The 23,550-nt window shown below is 40.4% G+C and overlaps 1 protein-coding gene across 9 annotated transcripts in view; it reads right to left on the reverse strand.

Moving 5' to 3' along the window:
- The window catches only part of RGS7 (regulator of G protein signaling 7), a 429,679-nt gene that overhangs the window by 300,239 nt on the left and 105,890 nt on the right, over positions 1 to 23,550 (reverse strand). The window lies entirely within an intron of this gene.

The raw sequence follows: 23,550 nt of genomic DNA on the forward strand, positions 1-23,550 counted from the left end.
GGTTCTATAAGGATAAGTGCAGAGTCCTGCACTTAGGACGGAAGAACCCAATGCACAGCTACAGACTAGGGACCGAATGGCTAGGCAGCAGTTCTGCGGAAAAGGACCTAGGGGTGACAGTGGACGAAAAGCTGGATATGAGTCAGCAGTGTGCCCTTGTTGCCAAGAAGGCCAATGGCATTTTGGGATGTATAAGTAGGGGCATAGCGAGCAGATCGAGGGACGTGATCGTCCCCCTCTATTCGACATTGGTGAGGCCTCATCTGGAGTACTGTGTCCAGTTTTGGGCTCCACACTACAAGAAGGATGTGGATAAATTGGAGGGAGTCCAGCGAAAGGCAACAAAAATGATTAGGGGTCTGGAACGCATGACTTATGAGGAGAGGCGGAGGGAACTGGGATTGTTTAGTCTGCAGAAGAGAAGAATGAGGGGGGATTTGATAGCTGCTTTCAACTACCTGAGAGGTGGTTCCAGAGAGGATGGTTCTAGACTATTCTCAGTGGTAGAAGAGGACAGGACAAGGAGTAATGGTCTCAAGTTGCAGAGTGGCAGGTTTAGGTTGGATATTAGGAAAAACTTTTTCACTAGGAGGGTGGTGAAACACTGGAATGCGTTACCTAGGGAGATGGTAGAATCTCCTTCCTTAGAAGTTTTTAAGGTCAGGCTTGACAAAGCCCTGGCTGGGATGATTTAATTGGGAATTGGTCCTGCTTTGAGCAGGGGGTTGGACTAGATGACCTCCTGAGGTCCCTTCCAACCCTGGTATTCTATGATTCTATGTTCTGCTAACAAACATGGTAGAAAACTGTTAAAAACAAGTGATGATTAAATACAGAAGATTTCAGTTAAAATGAGTCACAGCATCTCAGGGTTGCTGCTTTAAAACTGTGTTTTATTAATTTGCATCAATGAAGAGTTCCACATTTAACATTTCAGTACACAACTGTCTCTCTGACCCAACTTTCTGCATATTTCCTGATCAGCTTCCTGTTTGATTGGTAAAATCAAGTCACCAATTAGTCCTTTACAACTTATCTTTCACACAATTGGCATCAATTTTTTTTGTTTTGTTTCACTAAACATCTGTTAGGCATGTCTAGTATTCATGTGCAAATTACATTTCCTTCAAATCACAATCATCTAAGATTATGTCATTAAAATTATTTAAATTCAACATGGAGGTATTTTACTGTGCTGAAAAAGAGTTATCACATTCTGTCTACTGATGAGTAACCCCCTTATGCCATTCACCTCAGTAGCAGTTTCATAGCTTATAAAATATATTTGTTATTATATTAATAAACTCTACCGGTCAGGGTCAGTCAGTAGAGACTGAGGTCAGTCCTAGAGTGTGGCAAATTATCCAGCAAGTTTAGCCCTTTTTCCCATCTCAGAATTACCTAAGCACATTAATTGATTCATTGTGCACAACTGTTCAACCATAGTCTGAGAATAAATGTTGCTCTATGATTTAACAAAATTTGAGTATTCCCTATTCATGCCATGTAATTTGTCACATGATTACAGAGTTTTATTTCTGATCTCTAATTAATCCTATGCATGGACCCTAAGAAGTTGACCATGGCCAGCTAACCCTTTCGTAAACTCCATTTTTTTCTGTACTAGGTGCTAAATGGACTACAAGTTTTAAATAATGTTAATCAACCTGTGTCAGCTAATGTGCTTTCTAAATACAACACATTATATATATATATATATATATATATATAGCTCAAAGCACTTTCAAGGGCTTCCCTTGAATCAGAGTCCTCTTGCTACATGCGCTCGATGCCTCATGGAAACACACACATTTCCTTATGTGGACACTTGCTAATATCTAATCTCTGTCAATGGCAAATATAATTTCACTTTGCCTTCTTTATGTAAAAGTGTAATTTTCACTCTGCTGCCACCTAAGATTTTGTTGGTATTTAAAAAATGTGGGCTTAAATATTCTCCAGTTCCACACTGATAAAGGAAATATAGGCGATATTGATCTAATTTCAAAGCATCTTGGTTAAAACACACTCTGAGCAGAGCAATGGATAAAAATTATTCTGTGACTGAACTATACAAATTTACAAAAATCTTCTGGGATGAGAGAGATTTGCTGCCCTTGGATCATATTTTAAATACAAAGATATATTTTACTTAGCAATGATCTGACCAGCTCAGCTAAATGCTCACAGGTAATAGAGTCCCTAGAGAAATATTACCACTTGCACTGAAAAGAACAGAGCTCACACAGAGTTCTTCCCCATCCAGTGTGAGGAAAAGATGTATTGTAATATGTTAGGCACAAGCAAAATGGATAGGTTTTCAATGTTGTCACTTTGTTAAGAATTAGACTACTACTACTACTTTGCTAACTTCCTTATTTCTGCTGCCTTATTTCTGGGGTCCCTGAAAAATACAAGATTAATTTAAAAGAAAGGAACAATGCTAATGATGTGGAAAGCTATGTTAGCACAGTCTGAATAGTTCAAAAAATGGAAACAGAATGCCAGCAATTGATCAGCACCTATCATAACTATCTGGCTTTATGGTTTTGAATTTGTTGTGCTCAGAAATTAACAGACACAATATAAAGAAAATGTGGAATGTGAGTGTGACAGATATGGCAATTTCCTGCAACATCCTTGAAAAACCCTATTGAATTAAATTTATGTAGCTTTGGAGTCAATTATACTACAAATGCAAAGTTTATGCATCATTGTGGAATTGTGTGAACTTCCATGGGGGGCGGGTGGGGGGGGAGAAAGATGTGACCAGCGTAGATCGTGGGAAGTATTATGAGGTTCAGACAACTATTTGAAACAATGTACCAGCCAAAAATGGACTTTTGGAATAAACAAAGTTAAGTAGGTTTCCCAGGAAATCTCTGGGGGGAGGTGGATGCAAACATACCCCCTCAAGTTATGCAAAAACCCAGCCTTTTAAAGCTATACCCTGAGGAAAGGACCTTTGACTGCTGATCACTGGTTACATTTCAAAGGCCCAAACTGTATAAAGAAGGGAGTCTCAGATTCATTGATGTTCTTGTTCTGAGCAAAAGCTATACTGAATTTGTAACTACCGAAAAAAACTTTGGTGGGGTTTGAAAGGCTGATCACCTGCCAGACCCCTTTTTGGAGTTGGGTGGTGATCTCTGGTAAGCTTATTAGCATGTGTTTCGATTCATTTATTGTTTTTACTGATTTCTCTGTAATCCTTTCACTTTTAGGATAAATGTAGTTGCTTAGAAAAACCTGTGTGGTAACATATCTGTGACAATTACACTGTTTATAGCCTCTGGAGAGGAAGCAAAGTTCAGACACTGGCCTTTTTAGGCAGCCTGGCTTGCTGGGAATTACACAGTGTAGGCATGGAACTGTGCATCCTGAAAAATCCTGGTCAAGAGGGAGAGAGACGCATGTATCTTCCAAAAAGAGGTGACAGCTGGGGAGCCAGAAGCCTAAGAGTGGGTGCCATTGTGGAACCATGGAGAGGGGACACAGGTGCAATTGCCCTGAACTGTGACAGTTAGCATCTACATTCCACCTCTATTGTCCACTAAGGGCGCCCATTCTTAGGTTTCCAGCTCCCCAGCCATAAAGTCTCTTGGGTGGAGAAACACATCTCATTCCCTCCTCACCTGGGTATTTCCAGTCTGCACAGTTCCCTGCCTACACTGTGAATTCCCCAGCACAGTCAGACTCCCTAAGCAGGCCTCTTTGCCTTCCTACCTCAGTGGCTATTAACAGCATAATTACCACTGTTAAGTTGCCACACAGCTCTTTCTAAGCAAACACAGTTATTCTGAAGGTGAAAACATATTACAATTTTTTTTTTAAATCCCTACATGCATGCTAATAAGATCACTGCAACTCCATCATGGTCTTTGGCAGGTGTATAGTGCTTCAACCCCCACGCACCAGGGGTTTTCCCATGGTTACGAATTCATCACCACCTTGACTCAGAACAAGCACACTCAGAAGTAGAGTTCCTTCTTTCCTTTATATAGTTTGGATCTTTGATCCTCAGAGATGGTTAAAAGGTAATAGTCAGTCAGAAAATGGGTTTCTCTTCAAGGCCCAGCTTCAAAAGCTTGGGTCCGGATGTGGGGGAATTTGCATGCTTTTCCCACAGGTATTTTCTAGGATACGCACTTCACTTTAACAGTTCACTTTATTTCAAACAGTCCTTTGAAGTTCATAACACTTCCCAGGGTTTACATTAGTCAGGTCTCCTCATTAGAGATGTTTCTTACAATCCCACAATAATACATAAATGTTTGCTTTTTTAATACAGTGTATTCCTAAAATACTTAAACTTAATTCAGTAAAGTTTAATTTAATTCAGTAAGGATTGTCCCGGATATCGCAGGATATTGCCATATCTGTCACAGCTCCATTGGAATTTAACATTGGAACAGCAGAAAATTAGGGGAAATTTCAGATCTGAAACAGAATCTAGAATCTGTGATTTGAGCTAATCTTTAGTTTTGTATTTTGCTTGTGTGTGAAATGGGCTAGATTGTAGTGTTAGACACTTACCGTCCCTTTTTAGTGACTGGATGATCTAAACTCTCAGCTAAAAATATAAATACAAGTTTATAGCCCTTATGGTTGAAAAGAGAACAATCACACTTTGAATCAAGTGTAAACCATGCAATGTTCTCTTTCTAAAGGCTTGTCTGCACACACACATTGCACTGATTTAACTAAAGATGTGATGTTATGCCAGCTCATTTAAACTGGTACAACTGTGTGTTTTAGACTCTGAGTATGCAGAGCTTGGAGAGAAACAATGGCTCTAAAAAATGTGAAGTGTCCTCCTGCATCTCAATGAGGTGTTGACCCTGAGGCCTAACTATGATGATTTAAATTATTTGTTAACTATTTCACTGCTGATCAATTCAGCAGAAACAACTAGGTATTCTGGGATTGTGAGAAGGGGCTGGAATTGGTAGGCAGAAATTGGGTAGAGTACCATCACATGTATTCCCTTACTTAGAACCTAATGGTTCAGATCAGACCCAACAGTTAATTTTCATAAGTTTAAGGATGTTTGGATCAAAGGTTTTTTGTTGTTATTGTTGTTTTTCAGGCTGTATCTACAAAAGATTAAATCTTGCCTGGCACCACTTTTATTTTCCTTAATAGGAGAGAAATGTCTATGGGAGTGAGAGCAAAAGAGACAAGGCTACAGGGGAAAAGAGACTATTAAACACTTATTTTCACACTAAGGATCTCTTTTCACCATCCAGGAAGACAATTAAATAATAAATAGTCCAGTAATTTCCAGTTTGCTGAGCAAACTATTTAAATCTAATTGGACCATTTTTGTTCCAATGACAATATCATAGAGGGTGTGTCACATGCTTTCTAGCTGAGAGCAGTTTAGAGCTGTGAGCTCCTGTGTCCCTCACCTGGTGGAGATGCAGCCGATGGACCGCATCTTTCAGTCTTAGACGTGACAATGTACTCCAGGCACACACTGAAAGGAAAGGTCCTATAGCAGCTGGCTAAGGGCCTTCATTAACTGATTTACTCTAGTGGGTATCTGCTGGTTGGAAGAAACAAAGACATATCTCTCTCTCCAAAGCTTGAAAAAATTATTCCTATTATCCTTGGGTCTACTGAGCCAGAATTTGATACTCTTGAATGCTAAATTATCAATATTCACCTTTAGCTCTAGTGGCAGTCCCATGTTGGAAATCTCATTAGACTTTTTTCTTACTTTTACCACTGACACTTCAAAGCACTGTCTGAATTTCCTACCTTTTTGATTACTGCAGTCTTTTATTGAGAGGTCATTTGACTTTCCTGGTAATCTGATATAAGAGTGATAACTTGTAAATACACTGTAAAATAAAGCCCCAAATATTGTTTCACCTAGAAGTAAGATACCAGGCCTACATCACTGAAGCTTGTACAAAACTCACTGAAAATTTAAAGCAGATCATGACTTGGACTGTGCTGATGAAGATCCTAAACAGCAATGCAGCATGGGAAGTGAGATCAAGAAAGATTCCTCAGTTCCGGTACACTTTAAGAGGAAAGCGGAAGTAATTTTCTTTACATAAACATATGCATGCATGCATAGGTCTGTAATATAAATCTGTGAAACAGTCATATCAAAATGCATTATTCAAAACTGATCACATTAATTGAAGGTCCAAGTAAACCTGGGGTCAGATTTTTAAAGGTGCCTAAAGATGCACATAGGTGCATAGTGAGATTTTCTAAAGCTCCGAGGTGTCTAACTCTAATTTAAGTAAATGAGAGTTAAGTCTAGGTTAAATCTGGTCTAACTATGGTTTGGCCAAATATTTGCAGTTCCATAGGCTTTCATTGAGAAGCCAGGTGCAACTGTATGGCTTGAAATTATTTTCATTTGATTCATAGATTATAAACCCAGAAGGGGCCATTGCTATCATCTAGTCTGACATCCTGCATAACACAGGCCTCTGACAGAATTTTCTTAAATTAATTCCTGTTTGAACCAGAGTACATCTTTCAGAAAAACATCCAATCTTGATTTAAAAATGACAAGTGATGGAGAATCCATCACACCCCTCAGTAAGTTGTTCCAGTAGTTAATTACCCTCATAGCTAAAATTTTTCACTATATTTTGCATTAGAATTTACTTAGCTTCGACTTCCAGCCATTGGATCTTGTTATACCTTTGTCTGGAAGATTATCAAATTTCTGTTCCTCTTATAGGTATTTATAAACTATTATTAGTGAACCCCTTAACCTTCTCCTTAATAAGCTAAGTATATTGAATTCCTCGAGTCTCTCTCACTACGAGGCCTGTTTTCCAATCCTTTAATCATTTGCATGGCTTTTCTCTGATCCCTATGCTTATATTAACACCCTTCTTGAGTGGTTGACATGAGAAAAGGACACCATATTCCAGTAGCGGTCTCACCGGTGCCAAATACAGAGGTAATATAAACCAGTCTATTCCTAGTTTTGAGATTTTTGTTGGGATTGTTTGAAGCTGAAACTTATTTAAAAAACAACAGTTGGATATGACACTATATGGACTGACATCCTAATGTTTGTCAAGCACACTTTGGTGAAATGAAGTTATCACACTTCATGTAGTGCTAGTTCACTAGAAAAGGGGACAGATCAGAGCATGGAATCCAACTCTCTGGAAATTCAGATCTGTATACAGATCCATGATTTGGGTCCATTTTTAGTCTGCATCCCTCCAAAATAGAGTACTTAGCATTTGTTTCAAAAGTTATAATGGTTAAAATTATCTCCACTGGCACACAAAGGTCCAACCGACACCTCCCTGCACCAGGCAAGGGCCACTGCACAATAGGGAAGACTGATCTGAAGGAGGCAGGCAACAGAACTGTTTTGACAGTGGAACCAAAGAGACCCTGTTCAACTAAATGGAAAGGTGACTAACGTGTTTAAAGGCTCATAGACTAATTACCTCATACCTTACTACTCTAGAAAATGCCTGTACCACTTAGCTATTCTGACATTAGTACTACTAATACCTAGTTTTTATACAGTATTTTTCATTAGTAGATCTCAAGAAATGACCAACCAGTTTTTCTGGAATTTTCTGGAACTTAAATTTTGTTTATAGATTCCCAGACTGTTTCAAGTTTTCCCTGATTACAAGTTTCAACTGTTTGGATGACTAGGACAATTGGTAAAATCTGATAAACACTTAAGTAGCAGCTTGTATTTTTCCATATACAAACTGTAAGTTATGATGAATGCAAATTATTTTGAGGGTCTTTTTCCTTTTGGTGTGTTTAATGGATGCCTTTCTTTTTGTTTTCTATTCTGAATAACTTAATTCCAGACCAACCTCAGCCAGGGTCATGGATTTCTTCTTTTCCGAAGACGATACTATACTTAGCTAAACTGACCAACTCACATCTAGCCGTAAATAAGTATATTTTTTGTTCATTTCTTCCTCGTACATTTATTTTGATTTGTCTGAGTTTGTGTCTGGCGTGAGGGAAATGCGCAAAGCTTGTGAGAAAGCCTACATTTTTTTATAGCCTGCTTAATATTTTATTGTATAGATTCATAGACTTCAAGGTCAGAAGGGACCACTATGACTATCTAGTCTGACCTCTGGCACATTGCAGGCCACAGAACCTCACCTACTCACTCTTGAAATAGACTCATAACCTTTGGCTGTGTTACTGAAGTCCTCAAATAATGGTTTAAAGATTTCAAGTTACAGAGAATTCACAATTTACACTAGTTTAAACCTGCAAGTGAATCATGCCCCATGCTAGCAAGAGGGCCTCATCCTCCCTGATTGAACTAACCTCATTATCCCTAGCCTGATTCTTGCTTGCATATTTATACCTGCCTCTGGAAATTTGCACTACATGCATCCGATGAAGTGGGTATTCACCCACGAAAGCTTATGCTCCAATACGTCTGTTCGTCTATAAGGTGCCCCAGGACTCTTTTACCGCTTTTACAGATCCAGACTAACATGACTACCCCGCTGATACTTAACAAAAAAAAAAAAAAAGAATCTCAATCTATAAACTGTTCCTATAATCCCTGATTTCTTGGCAGCAAAATTATATAATCTAGCTAAGATTCCTCACTGTTTCAAAGGGAATTGTGGCTCAAACAAAGGTTAGCCACTCTCAATATTACAATGATCAGATGCCTTCATGACTGTGGTAGAAAACTAGCAGGAAAAAAATATCTGGTACCATCTTTGGGAAATAATTGAACCTTGATTTTAAAAAAAAAATTATGTACTTGCAAAGATCCAAATAGGATTGCACAGAGATGGTTTAATAAAATATTTACAATGCCATTCACTTCTAGAAATATCATGTGCTAATTCTTCATGTCTGCCTAATAAAGCTGCCTTTTATCAAGTTTATTATCAGTAAATGATATGCACCAGTCTCAGAACATTATAAGCTAAATTGAAAGAGCAATTTGGCAATTTCTCGGCAGCAACCAGAACAGTTTCTCAATTTATTAACATTCCAAAGGACACTGAAGATGCGGAAGCACTAAATATAACCTGCAGTAAGCACACCATTTTTATATTTCAGCTGTAGAGAAATATTCAGAATGGGTCTTTGGCAGGGTGTTTAAGCTGTCAGGTATGAAGTACTCTACTCTATTTTTCTGATCATTTAAACAATGCAAGGACATTTACATGTCACCACCATGTGGCCAGGGAGCCTGCTACTAATCACAGTGTATAAATATGGGCTTGTATTAAATCATGTTATGGAAGAGTGCTACAAAAATTAATGATAAAATAAGTAGGGTTCTCTAGAAACTCTTCTAAAAACTTATATGTTTGAATAGAGGATTCTATCCCTTCTATGGGTCTTTTGAATGATCCTTTATAAAGGATATAATCCTCTATTAAGTCTATAGCATTATTTACACAACCTATGGAAACGTATCTTTTCCTATTAAATTCTATAGGATTTGTTTCAAAAAGGCTGATTCTGATCTGAATCTTAAGAGGATTTTGTGGATTCCCAGGAGAACTCCTGAAAAGTGGGTGAACAGAAGTTCCTCTTCCTCATACCAGACAAACTGGTGGCCCCATTAACAACTTTAAACAATCTAATTAAGGGAATGAACAGAAGATGTCTCTCCACTCTCAAGATCTGGAAGGAGCTGGATCCCAAGAGATCCATAAAGATCTCTCCAGATAAAGATAAAGAGATTCATAGTACCTACATGCTAGCATAGTGAGGTAGAATGGCTTCTCTCCAGACCCAAGAGGGAGGAACCATTACACTCCTCCAGTGGGCTTAGCTAACCTTGCCCTGCCCCCATCACAGGAAGTGCAGGGGTTGGACCTGAAGTATAGGAGTAGGGCCCTCCAACTCAGTTGCAGGCAGACCAGGGATGGAAGCAGATGTCCCTCCCAGCATGCCAAGCCCTCAGCAAGGCCCAGGACCTGCCATGGAGCAGAGTAGCGCCCTACTGGCCCAGGATATGGAAGGAGCCGGATCCCAAGCCCAGCAATGAAAAAGCAATGCCAGCAGAGTCAGGTAGGAAGTAGCCCATGGAAATCAGATGTTGGGCTGGTTGTGCTGCCAGGACATGAGGCAGCAATCTTTTGTTTCTTGCTGACCCAATCTTGGGACCGCCCACCACCATCAGAACCAGGGCTGGGACTCTGTGTAGTAGGATGGGCCCAGGTCCCCCTGCCGCCCCACCTCACACCTGAGTTGGCTGCCTATTCATCCTGAGCCAGAGGCCTGCACAAGACTGTTGGTCTGCTCTGCCCCACCAGAGGTCCAGAGCTCAGACTGTTGCTGCTTGCCCCAGCCAGGAGGCTGCAGGCTATGGATTATGTGTTTGCTCTGCCCTGCCCAGAGGGCCAGAGCCCAGGCTACCGTCGCTTGCTGTAGTGATGCAGTTCTGGAGGAACCATTACAGTCAGGAATATGAGCTCTATGAAACCCGAGTTGATTTTATTTTTTAATTGACTGCAGCTTTTTCCTAAATATAAGGGTCAGCAATTCTAGCCTTTGCTAATTTTTTATGCTTAGTAAAGAACCTAGACATGGAAAAAAACCTAGACTTTTCCCCAACCTTGAAGCTTCTGGCCTTGATTCAGGAAGATATTCAAGCAAGTTGTAATTTTTATGCACATGATTAGCTTTACTGAAAACCCTGGGACTACTTATGCTCAGGACTACACCTGTGTTTAAGCGCATTGCTGAATCAGGGCCTCAATGAGTGTCTCTGTCCAGTTGTTCTGACTTCAGGCCTCCCACAAAGTTCCAAAGTAATAAGGCAGTGGCCCTGAGCAACTTTCAATCATAGCACACATGCACAACTTCCATTAGACACAAGACTTACAGTATGTGTGCATGCAGTGTTGTTGTAGCTATTTTGGTCCCAGGATATCAGAGAGACATGACCTGAAGAAGAGATCTGTGAAAACTTAAAAGCTTGTCTCTCTTACCAAGAGACATTGGTCTGTGATGGGGTGTCCACCCCACACAAGACTGGAAAGGGTTACGGTGGCCAGTTAGACCTATTAACTCTACAGGCTGCACCTGAAAGGAAAGCCAGGAAGCTGGCACCAGCAGGGGCTGCTGCTGGGAAAAGCAGCAGTCACTCCCTGGGAAGAGGGAGGAGTGTTTGAAGCTGGTACACCCAGAGAAAAGGTGGGAACCAGAGTGGTAGGAAGCAGCCCAGAGAACGGGCAGTGAGGGCTGGAAGAGTAAAGCTCAGAACTGCTGGGTTGAGGGTCCCTGGTCTGGAACCTGGAGTAGAGGGTGAGACCAGGTTCCCCTGCCAGCCACTGAAAGAATGGCACCTGAGGCAGTGAATGGCAAGACTGCCCAGGACTGCAAAACACTTCGGTATAAACTGGAAGAGGGGAATGCTGAGTGATCTGGATGGAGGGCGGAGTCACAAAAAGGACACTGTGGTTCCTGGGGTAAGAAAGGAGCTGCAGATCTGAGAGAGTGACAATGTGATGGTGCGTGACCACATGTCGACCTCGAGAGCTAATCCCCAGAGTGACCAGAAAGAGGCACCAGACAAGCATCCCAAGACATGATCCAATAAAAGATGTTACTTCACCCACCATGTCTCCCAAATTTGAGCTAACTTTAAATTATTATAAGCAGCTGGGAACGATCTCTGACATTGAGCTACCTGTTTTTAAAATATTTGTAATGTGGCCAAATTAAGAAACAAGTGACTGCTACTGGCTGTGGTAGCCACATCTAACCAATTAACATTTCTCCCATAGGTGTACAGGCTTCTTTGGGGTTTTTTGGTACACAAGTAACATAATAAAATAGCCATGTTAATTTCAGCTCCATTAAAAAAAACCTTGCACAAAATAAATGATGGGTGAAATCCTACTTCTATTGATGTCAGTTGCAAAACTCCTATCGACTTCACTAAGGCCAGAATTTCATTCAACATATCAACATATTTTCACTTTGCCTTTTAAAAGGTTATGTGAAAAAAAAATATTAGACTGTTTACAAAGAAAATTAAGTTAATCTAACGATTTAACTTGTTTATTCATCATTTACCATCCATTTTTTACCACTTGAAGATAGATACTCCCAACAGGTTGGACAGAAACAATAGTCAAATTGCAATAAAATCAGAAACACATTAGAACTTACACACACTGTAAAGTAAATTAATTGCAGAGTGCTTCAGGTTTTAGAGATGTAACATTAAAGCTTAATAGGAACCCAATTTTTTCATATTTTATTTGACAGAAGTGTGGTGAGATGAGAGACTAATGAAAGTATCATAATGCTAATTACTGTAAGCATTGCACTTACTAGCAATTAGGTATAAGGCAAACTGATTACAGCTGAACAAAATATGTCAAGAGACCACCAAAGTGAAAACAGGAACAGCTGATATGCCTTCACTAGAGAATATTATGGTGAATAGTGCATGCATTTGCAATAAACTCTGAAGATAGGGACTTATTGTAGTTCATTGCGTTCACTGGAACATTTTTAACATATAGGTCCAAATTCAGATCTAACATGATACAGAGCTCTCAACCACCATACTCTAAGCAAATTTCTGAGCAAGATTTCACTTCTCCTTTTAGTTCTAACTGCAGTTTGTTACTGCACATCAGAGATAAATTAAATTCCTTCCAGCCAAGAGATCCCACAAAGGGCTCTATGCAACCCTTAAACTAAAAGGCTTAAGCAGTGCCTAAGGTCTTGCACAGACCTGCTACACCAGGATGAACTACATCCAAAGTTAGCAAGCTAAAAATTGGACATTATTGTTGGAGAAAAATAATGCACTCTCCCTTTTGTCAAGTAGGCATTTTGCCAGCTCTGAAAATGTACTTAAAATAGACCAAAAAAACCTTCAAGATTTTTGGAATAATTAAGAACAAGAGACATTCAAAAATTCTATTTAACTTTAAAAAAAAGGAGTACTTGTGGCACCTTAGAGACTAACAAATTTATTTGAGCATAAGCTTTCGTGAGCTACCGCTTACTTCATCGGATGCATGCAGTGAGCTGTAGCTCACGAAAGCTTATGCTCAAATAAATTGGTTAGTCTCTAAGGTACCACAAGTATTCCTTTTCTTTTTGCGGATACAGACTAACACGGCTGCTACTCTGAAACCTATTTAACTTTAGTTCACTCATTCTTATATCTTTAACAAGAACAACAAAATACTGTCTGAAAGAGAGCATGACACCAAGACTGAGATTTTACACTTCCAGTTGCAGCCCAGATCACAGTTTTGTAGATGATTCATAAACACCTGAGAAGAGGTGCCAATGTGTTCTTGTGGTTAGGATAAAGGATGAGGAGACAGAAATACTCTGATTCTAATCACAGCTGAGCCATTGACTCAGTGGGTGACTATAGGCAAGCTACTTGACCTCTTTATCAGCCTCTGACAATCTATTAAAAAATTAGATAAAGGGCGAATCAAATGCATTCTTGGGCTAACTCCATTAAAGTCAACTGAGTTACACCGGGAATTAATTTGGCCCCTGACTGCACTTAAAATCAGAGAAGGGATTTTGAGCTCATATTTCTCTGATAAGTAATTTACCATTACAAAATGAAGCAGGACAGAGTTATGATAGAAGAACTGACAAGCATCTGTCTTGCCCTGTAGGTGCCAGCCAGAACCGCTCTAAAACTTAAAGGATACTATTTATAATCTAAAAGCAGCAGGTGGATAGAAAAAGCTTCACATCTAATTTTCCCTTACTTAGCAACACTGTCATAAGGTACATTTCTTAGGGCAAAGGCTGCATCTGCCTATGAGTTAGTGCAGTGCCTACTATAATGGGACTGATTTAACTGGGGCCTCTGGGCACTATCACAATACAAATAACAAACACTCACTCCAATCCCTTACATTTAGTGGCCTCCAGTAGGGGGACAGGCATGGCCTAATGACCAAAAACAGCCTGTATCCTTACTCATGTCTTCTGGGAATGGATAGGTGGACTTAATACTTTAACCTTTTGGAGCAGGAGTGGCTGGTAGGCCAACTGCTAACCTGAGAAGCCATAGCAAAAGGTAAGAAGTAACCACTTTCCTTCATCAAGCTGCAGCCATTTTCCTCCATCACTGTCTCTCTCTTATTCATCCATTTGCATATTTATACCAACACCATCACTGTATTATCTGAGTGTTCAAAAGTCACAACAAGCACAGTGTGAAGGCTTTGGACAATCTATTTTCTTCCCTGCTGGATATTCCAACAATGGGGACCACTGAAAACCAACATAAACCTGAGCTGGATTTAGCCATTCTCATTTAAACTCAAAGATTTATATTCCTTTTGGCATATATTCTTTAGGGTTGCAAATCTAGTAGCCTAAAGATGTTTATCTATTGTCTGTAGAGTGAAGACTGGATACAGGGTGTTTTAAATGAAGTGAATTACAGAAAAAGCATACAAGTTTCCCTTACTGTATATAGATGTATAAGTAGTACAAAATGCCAATTGTAACATACTCTTAAACTTAGTTTTTGACAGTCTAAGTGTTTCTATGATGTAGTTATCCAGAATTCTTCTCTTTAAAAGCTTTCCTTGTTTTGTAACATCTTTATAACTGAAAGCGACCTTATTTGTTGATGGCTTCAAATCTTCTCTGTAGCTTCTGTTACATGTCCTTTCTCACTGTATCTGCTGTCACACTGTAGTAGCTCTGCTTCTCTTCAGGGACTGTCACCTTGTTGTGGTGAAGGGTCTTATGGTTCCAATGATACTCAGAGCTATGTTGTTGAGAGCTTCGTGCTCCTGGTAGGGTCTCCCAAGGTGAACAGGTCGGAGGGGAGGTCCCAGACAAAGCACCATCCAATACCCCAAGTCCTCAATGGTGGATCAGGCAGAAGATCAGGTTCTTCAGATGTCAATTGTCATGAAAGCAGATGAAGGCTGCAGCAAGTTGGAGATCTCTAATTGTCTTGGACTTTCCCTGGCACTGGGCCCCAGACCTCCAGCTTGTCATGATCGTGTCAGGCGCACCAGCTTCCCCACATTAAAAGAAATCATGTGCAAGCTTCTACAATGGGAAATAACATCTTTCCAACCGTTCAAGTCCTGCAGCGATGGACTAGTGGTGACAGGCACAGCATTAGTGAATCTGGCAGTCCCTAGTCACAAATCTGTGCATAGGCAGTGGTAGTTAGATGGTCGTCTGGCACCTTGACCAAGAAAGGGGTGCAATTAGCAGCTAATATAGCAAATGAGTAGTCCTCCTTAGGATCCCCTCTACTCACCCCACATGGGGATAGGGCTAGAAAAGGGGCCCTAAACCTAGGCTGTTTCACCACATCCAGTGGGATCACTCTGCCTGTGGTCAAATCTATAAAAAGACTGACTTTTTCTACATGGAATGTTCGCACCTTGTTGGAAAACAAACATAACGTACAACCGGAAAGAAGAACTGCTATTGTCACCAGGGAACTTGCGAGATTCAGGGCAGCAACATCTGCCCTGCGTGAGACAAGGTGCCCAAATGAAGGTCAACTGAGAGAAGAATATGTAGGCTACACTTTTTTCTGGAAAGGAAAATCTGCAGAAGACATCATGTCCGTTTTCCAATTAGGAATAAGTTTGTCAGTCAGCTTACAGAATTTCTTGTAATAATCAATGAACATTTTATGGCTCTTCATCTTAAGCTCAGGAACAACCAGTCTGCTGTCATCAGTGCATATGCCCCAATGCTCAATGCTGTTGAGAATATCAAGGAACAATTCTATACAGATCTTGACAGAGTCTTGACCAACATTCCCAAGGAGGATAAGATCATTCTCCTTGGAGATTTTAATGCTAGAGTCGGACATAAGTCAGATCTCTGGAACGGCACTATTGGAAAAGAAGGAGTAGGAAAGGCCAACTCCAACGGCATCCTCCTCCTGAGCAAATGTGTAGAACATGGCCTGGTTATCACGAACACGCTCTTTAGACAAAGTGAGAAGTATTAGACCACCTGGAGACACCCTCGCTCCAGGCATTGGCACGTTCTTGACTTTGTTATTATTAGAGCACAGATCTGAAGGATGTGCACATGACGAGGGCTATGAATGGAACCACTGACTGTTGGAGAGACCATCACATTGTTAGATCTATCATGAATTTTCAGATCGCCTCAAGGCATAGCAAGCAGGCAAAATCAGTATGAAAGAAATTCAAATATCAAGTCCCTTGAAGATACAGTGACTTGGGAGAAACTTCAACAGAGAGATTCAACACTATGCCTACAGCTGAGGAAGATAATGAAAATTTCTGGAGGGGATTAAAGACTGTCATTCGCTTGGCAAGTGCTGAATCCATTAGCTAGGTCATCCACCATCACCAAAGATTGTTTTGATGAGAATGATGCTGAGATTCAGAGCCTACTCAACCATAGAATAAAAGCTCATTGCATATTGCAAAATGACATATCACACCAGCAGAAGAAAGAGTCATACAAGCAACTCAAGGGTGAAGCCCCAAGTAAAATCCGTGACAAAAAAGTGGTGGCAAGAAAAGGCCAAGGAGATTGAGCTTCACGCTGATAAACATGACATGAGGAGCTTTTTTCAGGCAATAAGGGCCATTTACGGTCAATGCTCCCATGGTCCCTCACCACTCCAAGCCCAAGATGGGTTTACGTATTTTAAGGATAGCGAAGCCATCAAAGCCAGATGGATGGAGCATTTTGAGTTACTCCTGAACCGTGAGTCAACTGTCCTTGATGCCACTATCGAATCTATACTTCAGTGACATGAAAGAGAATCTCTTGCTGACCCTCCCCCTCCCGCCCCCCTGTCCTCGAATAAGTAACATGACCCATTATGCAAACCAAGAACAACAAAGGCAGCAGGGCCAGATGGCATACCATCTGACGTCTACAAGTCTGGAGCTGAAGAACTGGTAAGGAAGCTCCACAAAACTTTTTCTTCACATTTGGTATAACAAGAAGATTCCAGAAGACCTGAGAAATGCCAACATTGTTACAATCTTTAAGAAAGGAGCTAAGTTACAGTGTGGAAGTTATTGAGTCATTGCCTTGCTATCTACAGCAGGGAAAATTCTTGCCCATATCCTCTTAAACCAATTACATTCCCTTGCTGAGGAAATATTGCTGGAATCTCAGTGTGATTTTAGACCATCCCCTGGGACACCCAGCATGATCTTTGTTCACCACCAAATCCAGGAAAAGTCTCGGGAGCAAAATCAGGAGCTGTACATGGCCTTCATCCATTAGAAAAAGGCCTTCAACTTCTTCAATCCCCAAACCCCATGGAAGGTGCTGGCCAGATTTGGATGCTGTCAGGGTTCCTTCCCCACACTGAATTCTAGGGTACAGATGTGGGGAAAGACCACCTAAGCTTATTCTTACCATCTTAGGTTAAAAACTTCCCCAAAGTACAAACTTTGCCTTGGCCTTGAACAGTATGCTGCCACCACCAAGCGTTTTAAACAAAAAACAGGGAAAGAGACCACTTGGAGACATCTTTCCCCAAAATATCCTCCCAAGCCCTACACCCCCTTTCCTGCAGAAGGCTTGAAAAGAATCCTCACCAATTTGTACAGGTGAACACAGACCCAAACCCTTGGATCTTAAGAAGAATGAAAAATCAATCAGGTTCTTAAAAGAAGAAGTTTAATTAAAGAAAAGGTAAAAGAATCACCTCTGTAAAATCAGGATGGAAAATACTTTATAGGGTATTCAGATTCAAAACACAGAGGATCCCCTTCTGGGCAAAACCTTAAAGTTACAGAAAACAGGAATAAACCTCCCTCTTAACACAGGGAAAATTCACATAAAACAAAAGATAAACTAATCCGCCTTGCCTGGCTTACCTATACTGGTTGCAATATTGGAGACTTGGATTAGGATGGGTTGGAGAAGATGGATTTCTGTCTGGCCTCTCTCAGTCCCAAGACAGAGCCAACACGTAAACAAAGAGCACAAACAAAAGCCTTTCCCCCTCCCTCCCAAGATTTGAAAGTATCTTGTTCCCTTATTGGTCCTTTGGGTCAGGTGCCAGCCAGTTTGGCTGAGCTTCTTAACCCTTTACAGGTAACAGAATGATGCCTCTGGCCAGGAGGGATTTTATAGCACTGTATACAGAAAGGTGGTTTATATTTATATAAATTTATATTTATGACAGGTGCGCTCCAGAATTTATTAAGGTCCTAAGGCTTCTCCATGATCAGATGACTGCCATGGTTCTCTGTAATGGCCTTGAGATGGACCCTTTCATCATCAAAACCAGGGTTAAGTGAGGATGCGTTATTGCCCTAACTCTGTTCTCCATCTATTTAGGAGTCATTTTGGTCCTTGTTAAAGATTGCATCCCCAATGGAGTTGACATTCAATACAGAATGGATGGGTGGCCTTTTAAACTTTGACATCTCCACTCGAAGTCTAAAGTCCTCAGGGCATCCATTACTGATTTTCAGTATGCTGATGACTGTGCCATCTTTGCGCACACTGAGAATGACCTTCAGTTCACACTGGATATTTTTGCAGAAGCTTATCGAAGCCTAGGACTCTCACTCAATATTAAGAAGACTAAAGTGCACTATCAGCCTGCTTCAGGCCTTGCACATGACACACCACAAATCACCATCAGGGAACGGACTTTGGAGACAGTCAAGCACTTTTGCTATCTCGGTAACAAACCTTCTAAAAATGCAAAAATTGACAGTGAAATCCCACACAGGATCCAGTGCACAAGTGCTTCCTTTGGGAAATTACTCAGATGTGTTTTCACAGAACGGCAGAACACCAAGATCCAGGTCTATAAGACAACTGTTATTCCTACATTCCTTTATGGATACAAAACCTGGGTGACCTCTTGACAGCACCTCAAGAGTTTGGAGTGGTACCACCAACGATGCCTCTGGAAGATCCTTCACATCAAATGGAAAGATGCCTGCACTAACACCAGCATCCTCACTGAAGCCAATGTCAACAGCATTGAAGCAATGATCCTCATGCACCAATTTCACTGGGCTGGACATTGTGTGTGGATGCCAGACTCTCGGCTCCCAAAACAAGTCCTCTACTCTTAGCTCACCCATGGTCAGAGATCCCGTGGTGGTCAGAAGAAACGCTACAAAGACACACTGAAAGAAAACTGATGTAGACATCACATGCTGGGAGGAGCAAGCCACCAACCAACCCCAATGGTGCCACATCCTCCATCAGGCAGTGGCCCACTTCAAGGAGAAGAGCCTTTCCCTTGAAGCTGAAAAGAGAGAGAGAGAAGGAAGGAAAAAATAACTTTTTCCCAGAAGGCAGCTGGATCACCAGGAAATGTCTGTACTTACTGCAGGTAGATCTGTGGTTCCAGGATTGGACTCCTGAGTCATCTCAGGACCCATATGTAAATCCATGGTAGAGATCATACTCGAATCGAGGGTTCACCAATAATGTGAAGATGAGTAGCTCTGCTACTAATCAGTGAATTCCAATGGCTGCCCAGCACTACCAGCATTATACAAGCATTCATGCAGGCCTTGTTTAATAATCATGGTAAAAATGGGATCTTCTAATGAAGATTCATTTAGAATGAAATTCCTCTTAGCTTCAATTATATATAATTGATTACAATTAATTCTGTAAGACAAAGCTTGTGGCCTGATAATGATGTTTTATGGAGAAGAAATTTACTCTGTGTTAAAGGGCTTCAGTTTACAAGTTTCATTGCATTATACAGCATTCTCTGTGCAGATCTACAGAGTGAATGAGAGTGAACACCGGATACTTGGTATTAATTCTTGAAGAAGGTATATTGAGGCCAGAACAACAAACTTTTTAAGAATTAAGTGTACAGGTTGCTGAGGCAAGCAAGAAGTTAAGGCTGTTTCATTATGAGGAATCAAAGAATTTTGTGGTGTTACTTTTATGGATGGGTTGTTTTTCGGTTGGTTGTTCTTGGTTTTGGGTTTCTTTGTTTTGTGTTTTTTTTTGGCATATGTTGTTTTTTTTTATTATTAATTAGAGTGCTTAAGGTCTTATCTACCTTGAACATTTGAAAGCTTTGCTGCTTCATTTAAAAATTAAATGCTATTGGTTATTTCCTAACTCAGATGCTCAGTTCTGTTGCCCCACCAATTTTACAACATTTTAATTCAACAGACTCCAGTGGAGCTAATGCCTTGTAAGTGAGTTAAGAATATGGACATCTGTAGGAGTTTTATCCTCACTGTCAAAAGGTGCATGTTTCTCCTGCCTTAGAAGAAGAAAAAGTGACACTGTTCTAAACACACATACACATCAGTATTTGAAAACTGAGAATAGCCAGGACCCCACCTTGGACACTGTAATCAGTTCATAAGCAAATATCGTTGGCTTCATTGTTTTTTACACTCTTAGGTAGTAGAACATAAGATCCTAACATGTTTTATATAGAATTCTCCACACACATCTGATGAGAATAACCTAGCCTCTTCAAAGCTGACTACATACAAAAATAAAAATCCTAGTTTGTTTCAGTTCTTCCTTGAAATTTCTGTAAGTGGCATTAACTTATTTTATAGCTGGACAAGAGCCTTACTCGGTCTTAGAAGCTATGGCAGTAGACAGCAACTTTATACTGAGATGGAGGAGTTCTTAACACTCTCATTTCACAAGGGAAGAACAGTGAGGGCCAAATTCTAATCAGTTATACTGGTGCAAATCCCAAGTAAATCCATTGACTTCCAAATATCCAGAGACTATAAAAAGCACTTCAAGCCAATGCTCCGACTTGAGAATTTGAGAGCAAGTCTAGACCCACTACAACCTCCAGACTGCAAGCCATTTTTTGTAAAATGAAGGCATATCCCATTTGTAGCTAAGCCAGCTCCTCTAGAGGCTTCCCTGTTAGAGCTAGGTGACATTTTTCAGACAATTTTTTTTCAGTGCAAAATGAAGATTCATGCCGTCCAGAACATTTTGCGAATTTGTGTTGATTTTGGCAAATTGTCTTGGTTGAAACAATAACAGCAAAATCAGAAATGTATAAAGAAACTGAGATTATCAAAAGGAAATGTTTATATTTTTGACCTAGATTCACATGGGGTTTACATGGTTTTCAAAAAGCAAAGAGGAGGTGTCCCTTATACCAAATGTGGGAGACCAAAGGTTTGGATCCCCTCCTCTGCAGCAGAACCTGTAATCCAGGTGCCCTCTCCCCCTTTGAAGTGAATGTCCTAACAACTGGGCTGTCAGGTATCAGAGGTGCGGGTTGGGGTGAAATCTCTGACTCCTTCCCAGCTTTGGACATCTAGCCCCCATTTCCTTTATTTTTTATTAAAAGAGTTAAAAGTGCCCAAACAAAGTGATTTGAGTTGAACAAAATATTTTGTTTGCCTCAAATTATTTTTTTCGGACTTTTGATTCCCCAAAAAATTCTGAAGTGTTTTGGTTTGATCCTAACCATTCCCTCCCCCGAATTTTCAGAACTTCCAGAGAACCAAAAAAAAAAGTTATTCACACAGCACTCTTCCCTATACCAACAAATAAAACTTCCATCTCATCTGGACTCAGTCCTGGACAGTTCATCATCTTTTTCACCCTTAGGAAAGGTAACAGGACAGAATTGAGCTGTACCCAGCTTATGAGGGCATTTCGGGGGGATTCCAAGGTAATAAGGCCAGAAAGGACCTCCTGAATAATACAAGCCATAGAAATTCACCCAAGAATTCCTGCAGAGCATATGTTTTATAAAGACATTGTCAAGGTTCTTTCCCCAGTCTGAACTCTAGGGTACAGATGTGGGGACCTGAATGAAAAACCCCCTAAGCTTATTTTTACCAGCTTAGGTTAAAACCTCCCCAAGGTACAAACTATTTTACCTTTTCCCCTTGGACTTTATTGCTGCCACCACCAAGCATCTAACAAATATATAACAGGGAAAGAGCCCGCTTGGAAACGTCTTTCCCCCAAAAATCCTCCCCAAACCCTACACCCCCTTTCCTGGGGAAGGCTTGATAAAAATTCTCACCAATTTGCATAGGTGAACACAGACCCAAACCCTTGGATCTTAAGAACAATGAAAAAGCAATCCGGTTCTTAAAAGAAGAATTTTCATTGAAGAAGAAGTAAAAGAATCACCTCTGTAAAATCAGGATGGTAAATACCTTACAGGGTAATCAGATTCAAAACATAGAGAATCCCTCTAGGCAAAACCTTAAGTTACAAAAAGACACAAAAACAGGAATATACATTCCATTCAGCACAACTTATTTTATCAGCCATTTAAACAAAACAGAATCTAACGCATATCTAGCTAGATTACTTACTAAGTTCTAAGACTCCATTCCTTTTCTGTTCCTGGCAAAACAACACACAGACAGAGAGAACCTTTGTTTCTCCCCACTCCAGCTTTGAAAGTATCTTGTCTCCTCATTGGTCATTTTGGTCAGGTGCCAGCGAGGTTATCCTAGCTTCTTAACTCTTTACAGGTGAAAGGGTTTTTCCTCTGGCCAGGGGGGATTTTAAAGGTGTTTACCCTTCCCTTTATATTTTTGACAGACATCTATTCTTAAAAAAACAAGACAAAAAGTGGGAGGGGAAACAAAGACCTGGCAATGTCAAATGACTTGCTCAAGGTCAGTCAGTGGCTGAACCAGTAATAGAACCCAAGCATGATTTCCAGTCCAGTGCCCAATTCACTGGAACACACTGCTTCCCCTGAGGATGAATAAATGTCCAGCAGTACCTTCAATGACTTATCAGGGAGAAAGGAGGAAACCATTCATTTATTAGTAGTTATTGTTTTTTAAATAGTGTGCTGGTTGATTTATAGAAAATACAAAGACAGCCTTAAAATCTAAATGGCAAATATGAGAGACCAGTGAAGATTACCATATTCCAAGGAGGGGAGGAACAGCAAGGTCATGAGTAAGAATGAGATGAGTACACAAACAGTTTAGGCAAGCATTCATTTTAGTGGTTCAAGTCTTTGAGAATGGCAACACCTATGACCCTAACAGAATCAGCATGAGTACTTTCAGCTCATCACTAATGAGGGTCAAACACCATTGGTAAGTGTAAAGTCACAGTTTCATATCCTGGTCTCAAACCAGAGTGACAGGAACACAGGAAAATCCATAGAAGCCAGCTGTTCCTGGGAACTGCCCATTGAAATTTTGTCAACTTTTCCTGAAAAGAAAGATCAAAACTGGCAGTTTTTAGCATCTGAAGAGGGAATCTGTCCAAATCGTCTACAAGATTCAGGAGGAACCGGTGGTTACTGAGGCCACAGACTATGCTCCTTACATTAACATAATTTCCCCTCAGCTTTCCAGAAGGATGGCAAATAATTTTGCTTAAAATTCCTATTCTAGAAGACAAAGTAAAGTGGCATCTAGTAATTTGAAGAAAGTTGTTAAAAGCTCAAACTTACAGGTACTGTATATGAAGCACACACAAAATTCTAAAGTTCTGGATTCACAAAATGCATTATCTTTTCTCACAGCTCTTGCACATCACAGTCCAGCTAGCTTGCCAGTTAATCCTGGGACATAAAACTTGCAATCCAACTGTGACCAACTGGGCTCATATGAGTTAAGGAGCCTCAGCAAGAGGAAATGTTAATTAGAAAGTAATCTA

Source organism: Lepidochelys olivacea (genome assembly GCF_965140295.1).
Source record: "Lepidochelys olivacea isolate rLepOli2 genome assembly, chromosome: 3".
Taxonomy (NCBI): domain Eukaryota; kingdom Metazoa; phylum Chordata; order Testudines; family Cheloniidae; genus Lepidochelys; species Lepidochelys olivacea.